General features: G+C 36.7%; 1 protein-coding gene across 2 annotated transcripts in view; it reads right to left on the bottom strand.

Moving 5' to 3' along the window:
* LOC113469493 overlaps positions 1–14,342 on the bottom strand; it is an 82,115-nt gene that overhangs the window by 36,563 nt on the left and 31,210 nt on the right. Inside the window, exon 5 of one of the 2 annotated variants that reach the window (XR_003392885.1) lies at positions 13,942–14,192. The exons of the other annotated variant lie outside the window; for it this stretch is intronic. The gene's annotated coding sequence lies outside the window, so the exon portion shown is untranslated. Of the gene's footprint in view, positions 1–13,941; positions 14,193–14,342 lie in introns of those variants that run through there. 2 annotated transcript variants of the gene reach the window in all.

Below are 14,342 nucleotides of genomic sequence, written 5' to 3'. Positions count from 1 at the left end.
TTCCGCCCGGGGCGGATTTTATCCTGATGGGATAATGTTCGTTCTCGGAACGGCTGGCTTTTTCCTATCCTGTCTTCCTTCTCTCTTCGATTTCGGGACGATAAGACCATAGCAGTTAAAGTTCCCTCTGTCAAACCTCTTAAAAAAAATCAGAATGTTCTGATTCACCATAATGTGACCAAAAATCTGCAGGGGTCACAAACTGGCATTGTATAGCGGGCCATGTTCAAGTACTGACCCAGGGCGGGCTCTAGGTAGTGTGGGTGATTTGCCCTTTCTTATAGTGTTACACATCCAATCAAGGCCGCAGACGATATTTCCTGAAACATGAAAACTTTTCCTCTATTGGACTTTCTAGCTTTCTTCAGACAATCCTGCTTTCCATTATTTTCCTTCCCCTCATTCACCGCATGTACCACATGATATACCTACCATAACTTTAGAGAGAGAGAGAGAGAGAGAGAGAGAGAGAGAGAGAGAGAGAGAGAGAGAGAGAGAGAAGAAAAAGAGAGAGAGAGAGAGAGAGAGAGAGAGAGAGAGAGAGAGAGAGAGAGAGAGAGAGAGAAAGAGAGAGAGAGCGTAAAGCTCGAATAATATTTTGATATTCAAGATGTTGTGTTTCTCTCCCTCCCACTCTTTCCCTCCTCTTTCTCTTTCTCTCTCTCTCATGAAAAGGCACCGACATTTCTTTTATACGTCAACTGTATAAGAAGTGGCGCCTCTCCCCAGGTTTTCATACGTCATCGTCACTTCAATACGTAAACATAATATCTATCTAATACCCTACATGTAGTTACGTCATGATATTGCATATTCCTGGATTATCTGGATCTTATCCAAGAAACATCTACCTTATAGGCAACAGGAGTAACATGGGCTACCAATAAAGAATGATAGGTATGTACTATGTTTTCACTTGACAAATATATGAAACTTATTTATTAATAAAAGTATTGTGAAATACAGTTAAAAACAGATAAGGAGTTTACATGTTTCACCATCTCCTGACGGCATCCTCAGAACAACTAAGTATGAAAAAATACAATTGAAAATAAACAAAGGCACCGCGCATGCGCGAGTTTACACTAATTGAAAGGGTCCCTTCACACTAAGTTATCAGCTCGTGCCCCACTTTTCTTTCTAACTGAGAGTTAAACAAGATTTTCCCTGAACTAGCTGCTTTCCTAATGTATAGAGTTTCTAACAAGTCTAACTTTTTGGGGTTGGTTTCTAAGCTGTGTAGAACTTTAGTTGAACATTTGGAGAGGGGGACATTATTTTCAGGCCCCCCAGATTTTCTACGAGGGGGCAAAGGTATTGTGCCGTGCCTGGGGGAAAGCAGAGCTTTAGGCCGTGCCAGTAACTGCACAGGTAAGACTTTGTTGTTTAATATCTACTTAAAATCGTGCAATTTAAACTTAGACATCATTCCATTCCGTCAAAACCTAGAATGATATTGGAGGCATAGGATACATCGAGCTACGTCACTGATTCTGAGGTTGATGGAGAGGAAGAAGGACTGAATTTTTTTAAAAATTAAGTGCTTTTCCCTCACTTTTAGCTCTATCCTCTCCCTTTCCCACACTTTTAGCTCCTTACTCCTTCCCATGCTTTTACCTCCCTTTCTCCTCTCCCTAGTTTCCCTTTTTCAAACTCCCATTTCCATTCTTATTCTCCTTCCTCATTCCTTTTTCCCTTTCTCTTTATTTATCTCTCTTTTTTGTGAGGTTCTTTTCGTTCATTCGTTCAGTGACTTTATTTTTTGCTTTATATGGTGTTTTGGTTTTATCATATTTATTTTTATGTTCCGCACAATATTTTCTTTTGCTATCTTTTCCGTCTTTTATTTATTTATTTTTTTTTCTTTTTATGTACGGTATATCAACAATCTTCTCATTTGCTATCGTCCGCATTGTGGTTTTCATTTATTGTCTTTTGCAACAGATATTTTCAGGATCGTTTCCCACCGAAGTAAAGTCTACTCTTGGCTGAATAATGACAGGATTTCTTCTATATTTGTGGGTTCATCTGTATATGCTTAGGTGCTCTTGTACTGAGGTGGACAGTACTAATGTCAGATGTCATGTCAGGTCTCCTCTTTAAGATAGTGACATTCTCAAACGCTGTCGAAGATAGTCGATTAAAGTTAAAAGTTCAAAGAAAAGAATTATCCAACAGATGAAATCCAACAAGAGCTAATGAAAATAGATAGTCAAAAATTTGGTTGATAAGGACCAAAATTGATAAAATGATAAAAAATCAATACAAGATCCAGGCGATAACAAACAAGAATCACCTAGCTCATAATTCATATTCCTCTTCACCAGCTTACAAATTACCCACTAAGGAGCATGAGATGGATGGGTAAAAGCTATAAAAATACTGAAAATCTGTTTAAACTAGATTACCAGGTACTTTAGTCCCACAGTCACCTCAGAGTCCGGTAGGTACACATCTATCTACTGCATACTTGAAGATCTTACCGATCTAGTCCTATCCTTAATACCTATTACACAAATACATTATAATCTCTCTATAGTCTCTCAAACCTAGTGGCGCGTTCTCGAGGGAACCAAGGGAAGAACCGCTTCCCTTTCTATCTACGGGCGTTTCTCCCCTCTCTACTTACCTATCGAAAATGAGTTATTATTCAACCTGGATTCCAAGACCCACCAGCAGATCTGCACAAGTTGTATTTCTATTCGGAAACGGAAAAGTCCGATGGCGCGCCATCTTGGATTTCCTATGGTTTAGTACAGGCGCTATCACGTCTGAAAGAGGGGAAACGAGCTTCAGAAGAGGGGAAATTCCGACAGGAATATACGACTATACTGTATTAGGCTTATAGGTTCCTCTTTTGGAAACGATTCCGATGGCGCACCACCTTGTATTTCCTATGGTTTAGTACAGGTGCTATGATACCAAAAGAGGCGAAACGGGCTTCAAAAGGGGGGAAATTCCGAAATGAAAATACGACTATTTGGGGCACATCACCAACGTCTATTAAGGAGCGCCGTAGCACTCCACCCCGCAAAGTCAAGAAAGTTTGATTGAGGATATGGCACAAGAAGGAGACTCTATTAGCTTCCTCTTTTGAAAAGCTCACCACACGCCACTGGTCAAACCAAACAAGTACTCCAACTCCCACTCAAGAGCAACAACTTCTACAATGATCACACTTTACTGCGAGATCTGAAATCGAGGATATTATCTGGTACTAGACCGATCAACGATCTGGCGATCTCCTTATAAGCTAGTTCAGGCGATACCTGCAGTGATATATGTAGTATTCTGTGGTGCGTCTCTGCTAATGAATGCTTAATAACCGGGACCACAGTCAGAGTTTAAACTTAGCTTAACTCTTGAATGAAGCAATTCGATTGGCTAAAAGGTTGAAATCGACCAATCAGATTATGTATAGATTAGTAGGATTATTTAAAGTACTAGAAAATTACCACTCTTGGGAGTATTGATTTGTCATGAACTTATTCCTTACAAATGTCGGAAACGGGGAGGATAGATTGCATTTTGCATTCATCATTATAGATATCATTGTATTCATGTCACATTCGTACAAGTGGATCAAGATCAATTTTTGAATTTTTCGTCTGGATTTCAGAGTCAGTAGCTGTAGAGATTCACACATGTCAAGATAGGAAATATAATGTTAATAAAGGTAGGTGAGGTTTACAAAGACCTTAACACTTCACTTTATTTTGTAAAGCTCTCAAGGGTTTCAGTCTTTAGTAACCTGTAAATTAAATTAATAAGCCGATCTAAATCTGATACAAACGTTTTTATTGGTTTGCACTCGTAAACATGAGTATAATAAATAGGGGTAATTTAACCTTTGATAAAAAATACTTATCAAATTGTTCATCAGATTATCACCGAAAAGGTCAGATAATTTAATCAAAATAGTAATTTGGTTAACATGTAAATCACCTATCTCTCATTTTATAATGAATACTAGGTAACATGACTTCACGTCTATTACGAGTGTAAGCATGTACGAGCACATAGATAGATAGATAGAGGCAATTAGCAAGCGAATCCCAATTCCGAATTAGAGACATTTAAAATTTCAAAGTACGTATGACAATAATTTTATTATTATGGCATGACATACATACCTACCTAATTACCTAATAATTATGTACTTAAAAAATTACTTTTAAGTATCTACCTCTAAGCCATATCTAAACATTTAACATTCTAAACCACTCGAACAAAAACATCCCAAAGCGCATCTGATATTCCTACTAACCCGCGGATAAATTTACACAAGCTAAATTAATTTATCCAACAGATTCCTTTTTTTTCGCTCCTAAGTGATGTAATCTTTTAGAAATAGATTATTTATTCATCATGAGAGGGTCTATCAGTAATACAAACACCCTTTTTATTTCGAAGGGCTGAAAAGTGAACTACCCGGCGGGGATGTCAAACCCTCACGCAATGTCACACAATTAATACGTTCATCTACAGCACTCTACATCACATGAGGCTAAATGCATCACGGATCCGTATTTTTGTTTATTTTTTTCGTCAACAATTTTATCATCCTCCATTTTTTCAATTCTCTCATGTCCTAAAAAATATAGGAGAAAGCCAGCCGTTCCGAGAACGAACATTATCCCATCAGGATAAAATCCGCCCCGGGCGGGAATCGAACCCGCGGCCTAGCAGAACATTCTGAAGCCCTTCTTTTTTCCTTTTCCGTCGAAAATCTTTAGTGCTGAACTTACAATATCATGCGGTTTCAACATAATCCCCTCCTTTAATGAAGTCATTTAAACGCTTTCAACCTCCATCTGCTAGAAGCAGATCAACACATTACACAGCATCATTTGTCTACAGAAATAAGAAGCCAGAAAGAAGTACCTACCATAAAGAAAGAGAAAAGGCAACAGAATAAAGCAAACTTATAAAAGTATACAAGAAAATGCAAACAAAACAAGAACTCAAGTTAAAAGAGGAATGAGACAAAGTAAGAGTCTAGAGAAGAACAGAGGAGTACAGGAGGAGTACAGAAAAAACGAGATAAAAAAATAAAGGAAGATTATGAAAGGAACAAAGAAAAACTGGAGAAGGAGAGAAGCAAGGAGAAAATTTTGAAACTTTTTCCTGTCATTTAGAGAAAGAAGGAGAAGATGGAGAAGAGCGAGTAGAAAGATATGAAAGAGAGAATGAAACAAGAGCACTGATAAAAATTGGTTGTAGAAAGTGAAGCGATGTAAAATGCTAATGAACAATGGTGCAAAAATATCACTGAATGATACTGATACCAACCCAACGAATGCCTTAAAACAGTGATTTAATCGCCAGATTTACCAAAAAATTGGGAAGTAAACCCATGTTCTCTAACAAATACTCCAGCTGTAAAATGCTAATGAACAATGGTGCAAAAATATCACTGAATGATACTGATACCAACCCAACGAATGCCTTAAAACAGTGATTTAATCACCAGATTTACCAAAAAATTGGGAAGTAAACCCATGTTCTCTAACAAATACTCCAGCTGCAGAGTGCAGAGAATGTAACTTGTTCGAGGTAAAACGAGTGTCAAAACAAAATAATGTTCTTAACATTTGAAACTTATACCTCCTTTAGGAGGTAGATACATACAAATAAAATACATAGGTAGGTAGCTACTTGAATCGTATACGAAATTCTGTTACAGTTGTTCACTTCGGGAATAAAATGAGAAATACTTGTGTGTCAAAAAGTTATTTTTTCCATTTCTAGATTTTCTCCTTTGTGAAGAAAAAAATATTCACTGTTGATACTTTTTATACTTTCTATACGTATTTTTATTGTAAGTGCCTAAATATAGTATATGTATTTAGATACTTTCTTAAGTATATGAACATAAATAAGTATATCTGGGGAAAGAAGGGATTGAGAAGTTTTATCAATGTAAATGTGCAACAGAATGAGAATGGAAAGAAGATGTAATCAATGAGAGAATTCTGTAAGAAATGATGAATTACTGTGGATATGGAAGGAAAGAAAGAGGAACAAAACACATTAAACTGATTGGCTCAAATCCTCTAGAAAGAGACAACACCAATAATATACGAGGGAGATTCAAGTGAAGAGCGATAGAGAAGGCGACATTGAGTATCTTGACGAAGGAAAGAAATGAGGAATAGAATGGGTAATTGCACACGAAAGTCATGTACGAATGTTGTGGCTAGCGATTAATACAAGAGAAAGATTTCATGTCAAACTACTCCACTAAATGTTCACAAGTTCACTCATTGATCAAATAAGTCAACAAGAAGAAGACACTTTTACAAAGCTCATCTGACTCTCACAATAGAAAAGCATAATCATATCTCCATCGAGAACCATAAAGCTATCTTCCACGAATATTACTGAAGTATCTTGATTCTTGCCTCCTTTCTCATGGCCGCTCAAACTCCTGAACAGCTTGGTATACAATTTCTGTTTCAACTAGGTGTAACATATTTTGAAAGATGAATGATCTTTGGATGAAAGTTATACACCTCATGATCCTTCTAAAATCTAGATAGTGTATTAACAAACTAGAAACATGGACCCCCCTGCTGTGCCAACCATCATAACTCAATACCCATTGAATAAACACCAACAAACTTGGAAAATGATTCGAGAACATGGGAGAAAAAATAGTTCATTGTGTGAACGAGTTATAAAACGATTCTAAAATGATTCAAATTGAACTTCCACAAACTGAAACTATGTTGCTTTACCTACTAAAAACAGTAGTGTGACTAGCGGAATCGGTGAACGGTTTGTACACATACTACTACATAATTACTGTAGTACTACATATTGCTCTAAGGAGTCTGCGGATTACCGAGGATTCAGTAAAAATTAAATTTCACCTTGTGTACTTACACCTTAACCATAATCGATAGTATAGTTATTCCTACATACGAGTAACTATAACAGTACATTTCACGTCCTATACCTGTAGAATACGTTTTATGTCTAGGTAAGACACTATCCAATACGTTACCTTGTTCACTATTCTCCTATCCCATATTATGTACCTATGTAGGTCCACTAGGTATCCTCCTATATGCTCCTCATATCATTACGATTAGATCTAAGAACATCGCACACATATCCTAAGGCTATACGATTTAATTGTTTTTATGATTCTGCACTTCTTTTCTTTCAGCGAAAAAGGTATCTCCACCTTATGTGGACTTCTGAGCTGAGGACTTCTAGTACTAGTTCAAATTGTATAACAATAACATTGTGTTTGATCTGCTCCCTTCCGCTGCTTATAGTATACACAATCCACTGGCACAGAGATTAAACATAATTAGAATATTGTTCAATGCGGAAACAAACAAAGCTTTCATTTCAGGCACGGTTGTAAAAACATCACGAGGAGTCTGATGTAAAAACATCATATTGCTTGATACAAGGGTTAAACTTAAGTTTATCGTACACATCAAAAAGCCCACCCTGAGGCTTAGGTGAAGGGACTAATATCCCTAAAGGTCGGGTTAATCTTATCTAAACTTAAACTGAATTTAAACTATCCTACATGTTGACAAAGTGGATTTTAGATTTGGCCTTTATCATCCCCCACCCTCGTACACATGGCTAATAACGATAACTTACACATGGCTTGGACGCACTATTATAAAAAATCGAAATGCGCCGAAAAAAATCAAGCATTTTATCAAAACAAATAGCTAAATCAATTAATGATCGAAGAGTCATCAAATCAGCCCTGCATACGTGATAGCATAGTAGGATTGATCCTTATGAAAGTTTGAATGGTAGTAACTACTCCAGTCTCCATAAACCGCACAGCATTCATAGACAAACAGATCCAGACGCTAGTTACTGTTATAACAGAGTGAGGAACGGAATCTCTGTTAAACATCAGGAAATAATTCTCTACATTCATCAAGTCATCACCATAGATTCAAGAAGGGTCTTAGTTGTGTGTCTAATAGTTTGGTAACCAATTCGGTCAGTGATGGTCTCAATACACACGAATCCTCATTACAAGAGTTATGTCAGCTCTTTGCAAATTTGCAAAATCATAATCAGTAATATTTTGAAGTATAACATGTCCAGACACATATGTACGACATCTCAAAGTACAAAGCCTCTTATATTTATATGTTTGTACGGATATACTTGTAGATCTCTTTCATTATTATAGTTTTGCAATGAATAGTCTAGCTACTGCAATGGTAAAAGGGGGGACAATTTGGGGGGGGGGGGTAGGCCCCCCAGATTTTCTACGAGGGGGCAAAGGTATTGTGCCGTGCCTGGGGGAAAGCAGAGCTTTAGGCCGTGCCAGTAACTGCACAGGTAAGACTTTGTTGTTTAATATCTACTTAAAATCGTGCAATTTAAACTTAGACATCATTCCATTCCGTCAAAACCTAGAATGATATTGGAGGCATAGGATACATCGAGCTACGTCACTGATTCTGAGGTTGATGGAGAGGAAGAAGGACTGAATTTTTTTAAAAATTAAGTGCTTTTCCCTCACTTTTAGCTCTATCCTCTCCCTTTCCCACACTTTTAGCTCCTTACTCCTTCCCATGCTTTTACCTCCCTTTCTCCTCTCCCTAGTTTCCCTTTTTCAAACTCCCATTTCCATTCTTATTCTCCTTCCTCATTCCTTTTTCCCTTTCTCTTTATTTATCTCTCTTTTTTGTGAGGTTCTTTTCGTTCATTCGTTCAGTGACTTTATTTTTTGCTTTATATGGTGTTTTGGTTTTATCATATTTATTTTTATGTTCCGCACAATATTTTCTTTTGCTATCTTTTCCGTCTTTTATTTATTTATTTTTTTTTCTTTTTATGTACGGTATATCAACAATCTTCTCATTTGCTATCGTCCGCATTGTGGTTTTCATTTATTGTCTTTTGCAACAGATATTTTCAGGATCGTTTCCCACCGAAGTAAAGTCTACTCTTGGCTGAATAATGACAGGATTTCTTCTATATTTGTGGGTTCATCTGTATATGCTTAGGTGCTCTTGTACTGAGGTGGACAGTACTAATGTCAGATGTCATGTCAGGTCTCCTCTTTAAGATAGTGACATTCTCAAACGCTGTCGAAGATAGTCGATTAAAGTTAAAAGTTCAAAGAAAAGAATTATCCAACAGATGAAATCCAACAAGAGCTAATGAAAATAGATAGTCAAAAATTTGGTTGATAAGGACCAAAATTGATAAAATGATAAAAAATCAATACAAGATCCAGGCGATAACAAACAAGAATCACCTAGCTCATAATTCATATTCCTCTTCACCAGCTTACAAATTACCCACTAAGGAGCATGAGATGGATGGGTAAAAGCTATAAAAATACTGAAAATCTGTTTAAACTAGATTACCAGGTACTTTAGTCCCACAGTCACCTCAGAGTCCGGTAGGTACCGTAGGTAGGATGTGGGAACATAATTTACAAAATTATACACCCATTCTGTGTTGAGTAGTTTAGCAGACTTTTTTAACTAGCATGTTTTCCAGCCTAATAGGCAACAATTGTGTCATTTCATTTCTGATAACTTCGTGAAAATCTACCCAAAACTAAATTTTACATAGATCCTGTGACCCTGATGGCAGATTCTTCTTCTGCGGTACCTACCTACCTATTGATACTATGTACATAGAAACAATATTATGGAATATGGTAGTTCTACGTTGAAAGTTAAACCTATGACTGGGTAGGTAACACCTACTCCTTGGAGTGGATGTACTGTTGGTAATTTGTCTACAAAGACTGACCGTGATATTTACCAAGTTATATAGGTTGATAGCCTAATGTAAGATTTCAATTTACTATGCATCAAAAATTACCACAAGCCCTTTCACTCCCTTTGATTGAATGAACGAAGTGAAAATTAGGTTTAAGATGTTTTGCAAGTCTATCTGTCGGTTTCACGATAAATCTCAAATGTCAACAAAGTAGGTACTTACTCATAGTGGAATTTTCAAGGAACCTACAACAAACTGTTAATCTCCCGTTTCATAGACACCAATTTTCAAAGTAGGTAAACTTTGATAGTTTCTCATCTTGCCTACTTAAACACCGACTGGATAGATGATTCAGGCACACTGGTCATCTAAACAGAAAGGTTCCTGATGCTATGGTGAAATAAAAGTTCTGCTGACTTTGCAGGAGATATTCTAATTTGTACTTTGACCATTGCTTCCTTGCTTCCTACATGTTCCAATACGTAAACTATGCTATTGTTTAGAGTGCCTTCGGGTGCTTGTCTCTCTATTTCTACGATTTCTCGCATAAAAAATAAATCTCTCAAAGTACAAAGCCTCTTATATTTATATGTTTGTACGGATATACTTGTAGATCTCTTTCATTATTATAGTTTTGCAATGAATAGTGTAACTACTGCCTACTAATTTCTACATAGAATCCTGTTCTAGAACTGATTCCTTCGAGAGCTCACCAGTAACTAGATGAATAGGAATTTCCGTTACAAAAAACAGGCACTTCCAGACCTATGCCGAAATGGCTTCTTATCGAATTTCTCCAAGGATGGCTGGAAAATAGGTTAAAAGGAAAAAGAAATCATGATATATGACGCTAAAACAAATAGAAAATCTTGGGTAAATAAATCCAAAACCAAGTCATTTGGACTTTTGATGACACAAGCATTAAGCCGTTGAGGTCATTCCTTATCTTCAAATTCTTCCAATTTCTTCCTTCCTATGAGATATTATTGAGAACAAACACAGAAGCAAAACAAACAGTTCTGAAAACTTCGGGAAGAAAAATCTCTCCAAAAAGATTAATTTCACTAAGCGAAATGACATGCTCAAACAAACACCATTTCGACAAGCTGTAATACGTCCCCGAATTTCTTTCTTTCCCCGTTACACCAATGTAATTTTTTTATACGAAAAATTGAATCACCCGAAAAGCTCAGATAATCATAATTGTTTAGCAAACTCATTTATGACTCATAATATAAAAGTTGAAGCAGGAAAACCCCCATTGTCAACGAGATAGAGAGAAGGAATAATATAACTTCCCCATCTTTATGGTGTGTGTGTCTCTTTCCCTTCCCCTCCCCTCCTTTTTGATTGAACACGTGCTTTTCCAGTTTCAACAGATGGACAGATGGGCATTTCCCCTCCTGCTCTTGTTTCCTCTTCAAACCCTAGGACTTTCAAAGAGGGGAATCCCTGAAGAAAATGTTTGGGTAGTATGGGTTCTAAAAGCTTGAACCAAAAATTACTGTCTAAATTATTATTTGTTTAATCTCGACATTGAGACATTTGATAGACCTTGTACAATACAACGAAGAACAAACCGTTCGACCGGGCCAATATTAACCTTGATTTCATTGAAATTCACATGTCTTCTCAAAGCTGATTTACCTTTAGTCTTTTGGACAATATGCTAGTACGTCCAGACACCGCGCCTTAACGTTGCTTAACTTTGGTGTTCTCTGGATATAGCGGTCTGTATCAACACAATCAGTTTGTACAGCGTCAGCTTGAATATAACTGAGGGTAAGTAAAGCAGTATCACAACTATTGTTGTCTGAAGACGCTGACTGCGAGACTGGAGAAATGCAGACTCATGGCCACCTCCTGATCTGCAATCGACTTGAGCAAACATGCACTCCGGATGACCTGGCACTTGCAAATGAGAAAGCAATTCATGTGACAAATCACTGGAGATTCCAAATCTAAAGTTGGTGACATTTGCGGACACGGAAAGTAAGCTCTTCTACTGAAGAGGGCCTGCCAAACGAGGTTCAAACCAGCAGCGCTTAGTGAAGCTGTAGTCTCATTCATGTGCTAATCTGCTATCCAAGTAGGGGTTACCCGGACGAGTTGTTTGATAAAAGCGTACTAGAGGGTGGTTAATAACTTTTTTTCAGGGGGAGAGAAAACTTTGATGGGACATTGGAAAATATTTTTATTAACTTTTTATTTCATTAGAGACGAATCCAGCGTGGGAGAAAAATAATCTTCATTATTTTCTTGGATTTGTTTAGAAATGTGATTATTGATTAAGTTAGGAGAGTTTGATGGATTTAATAATTCCTTTTGATAGGTGAGCAGTGCAATTTCAAGCATCTTTGATGGCTTTGATAGGTGAAATTTGGATTTTGGAAGAATCATTACCTACATATGTACCGTATAATTTAACTTCGTTTGCTTTCATAAATATAAGAGGCTTTGTACTTTGAGAGATTTATTTTTTATGCGAGAAATCGTAGAAATAGAGAGACAAGCACCCGAAGGCACTCTGAACAATAGCATAGTTTACGTATTGGAACATGTAGGAAGCAAGGAAGCAATGGTCAAATTACAAATTAGAATATCTCCTGCAAAGTCAGCAGAACTTTTATTTCACCATAGCATCAAGAACCTTTCTGTTTAGATGACCAGTGTGCTGCAACTAACTGTCCAATCGGTGTTTTGTAAGTAGACACAAAGTATTTCAAATTAGTGTCTACAAAACGGGAGACTCACAGTTGTAAGTTCCTTGAAAATTCCACCAGGAGTAAGTTGTTACTTTGTTGATATTTGAGAGTTATAGTGTAACAAACAGATAGATACCTGAAATAACAAACCAATATTACTTACAAAACATCTTAAACCTAAATCTCACTTCGTTCATTCAATCAAAGGGAGTGAAAGGGCTTGTGGTAATTTTTGATGCATAGTAAATTGAAATCTTACATTAGGCTATCAACCTATATAACTTGGTAAATATCATGGTCAGTCTTTGTAGACAAATTACCAACAGTACATCCACTCCAAGGAGTAGGTGTTACCTACCCAGTCATAGGTTTAACTTTCAACGTAGAACTACCATATTCCATAATATTGTTTCAAGACATTACCATAATTCTATTAAAAGATATCTAGAAGAATTTCTATGTACATAGTATCAATAGGTAGGTAGGTACCGCAGAAGAAGAATCTGCCATCAGGGTCACAGGATCTATGTAAAATTCAGTTTTGGGTAGATTTTCACGAAGTTATCAGAAATGAAATGACACAATTGTTGCCTATTAGGCTGAAAAACATGCTAGTTAAAAAAGTCTGCTAAACTACTCAACACAGAATGGGTGTATAATTTTGTAAATTATGTTCCCACATCCTACCTACATATATCTTTAAAGTTAGCTCGTAAAATCACGTAGATTACCTAATAATAAAATTTATGAAAAGTTACCAATGTAGTTCGGTAAATCCTTTGCACCAACACACAGGTGTGAGGGGGAAGCAATATTTATCCTCTCCCAAAACATGATGGGAAAGAAGATAAAAACTAATAAAATTTATGAAAAGTTACCAATGTAGTTCGGTAAATCCTTTGCACCAACACACAGGTGTGAGGGGGAAGCAATATTTATCCTCCCCCAAAACATGATGGGAAAGAAGATAAAAATCATTTCGAACTGAAAACTGTTCAAAATGCCACGAGCAAAGTTGTAATTGGACCTAGGCGACGCGACGTGGAGAGAAGAGGGGATGTGGTAGGAAAAACACAGGAAGGAGTGGGAAATATTATTTTTTAGGACATGAGAGAATTGAAAAAAATGGAGGATGATAAAATTGTTGACGAAAAAAATAAACAAAAATATGGATCCGTGATGCATTTAGCCTCATGTGATGTAGAGTGCTGTAGACTTTTTTTTTTTTTTTTTTTTTTTTTTTTAATAATGCATATTCAAATTAATATTTTTTACACCTAAGAAGCAGCGGATGTCTCACTTGAACCAATGAGAAAATACTTGATAGCACGCGAGTAGAGTTAAGCTACAAATAGACACACTCTGTACATGTACAATTGTACACACATTATAAATATACCGGGTAACTCTAAATCACTATTTTTCGTGCATTTGATGTAGACCATAAGCCTGATTTAACAGTTGCTCCATTGCTATGTCTGTCTAAATATAGTCGACGCGACGGAGGTGTCCAGCGTATTTGTCAAATCTTGTCCATCCACAAAAGAGCAGTCGGTGGATGGCCGTATCAGAAGCATGCAAAAGATCTTGATCCGTACAGGGTTTCTCCAATCATGATCACGACCAAACTATGCAATTTTACTTGGCCCTTGGAGGAGAAAATACTGTACTGTCCAATTTCAAATAGGATGAATAAATTACTACCGACCTTTCCTTAGTCTATTGGGGAGTTCTGCACTCAGCTTCAACACCACCCTGTTGATATTATTATCTATTTAGTTATTTAGGGTAAAAAATAAATGTTTTCATAGGAATTAATCACATGTTTCAAATTTCAGACAGCGCGATCCTTTAAAAAGTCTGAGGGTCTAAATCTACCTAATATAAAATGAAGAACTAAATTGA

This window comes from Diaphorina citri, unplaced genomic scaffold (genome assembly GCF_000475195.1).
Source record: "Diaphorina citri unplaced genomic scaffold, Diaci psyllid genome assembly version 1.1 scaffold1103, whole genome shotgun sequence".
Classification (NCBI taxonomy): domain Eukaryota; kingdom Metazoa; phylum Arthropoda; class Insecta; order Hemiptera; family Psyllidae; genus Diaphorina; species Diaphorina citri.
Note: the sequence above shows the minus strand (reverse complement) of the source record. Positions and strands in the feature narration are given on the sequence as shown.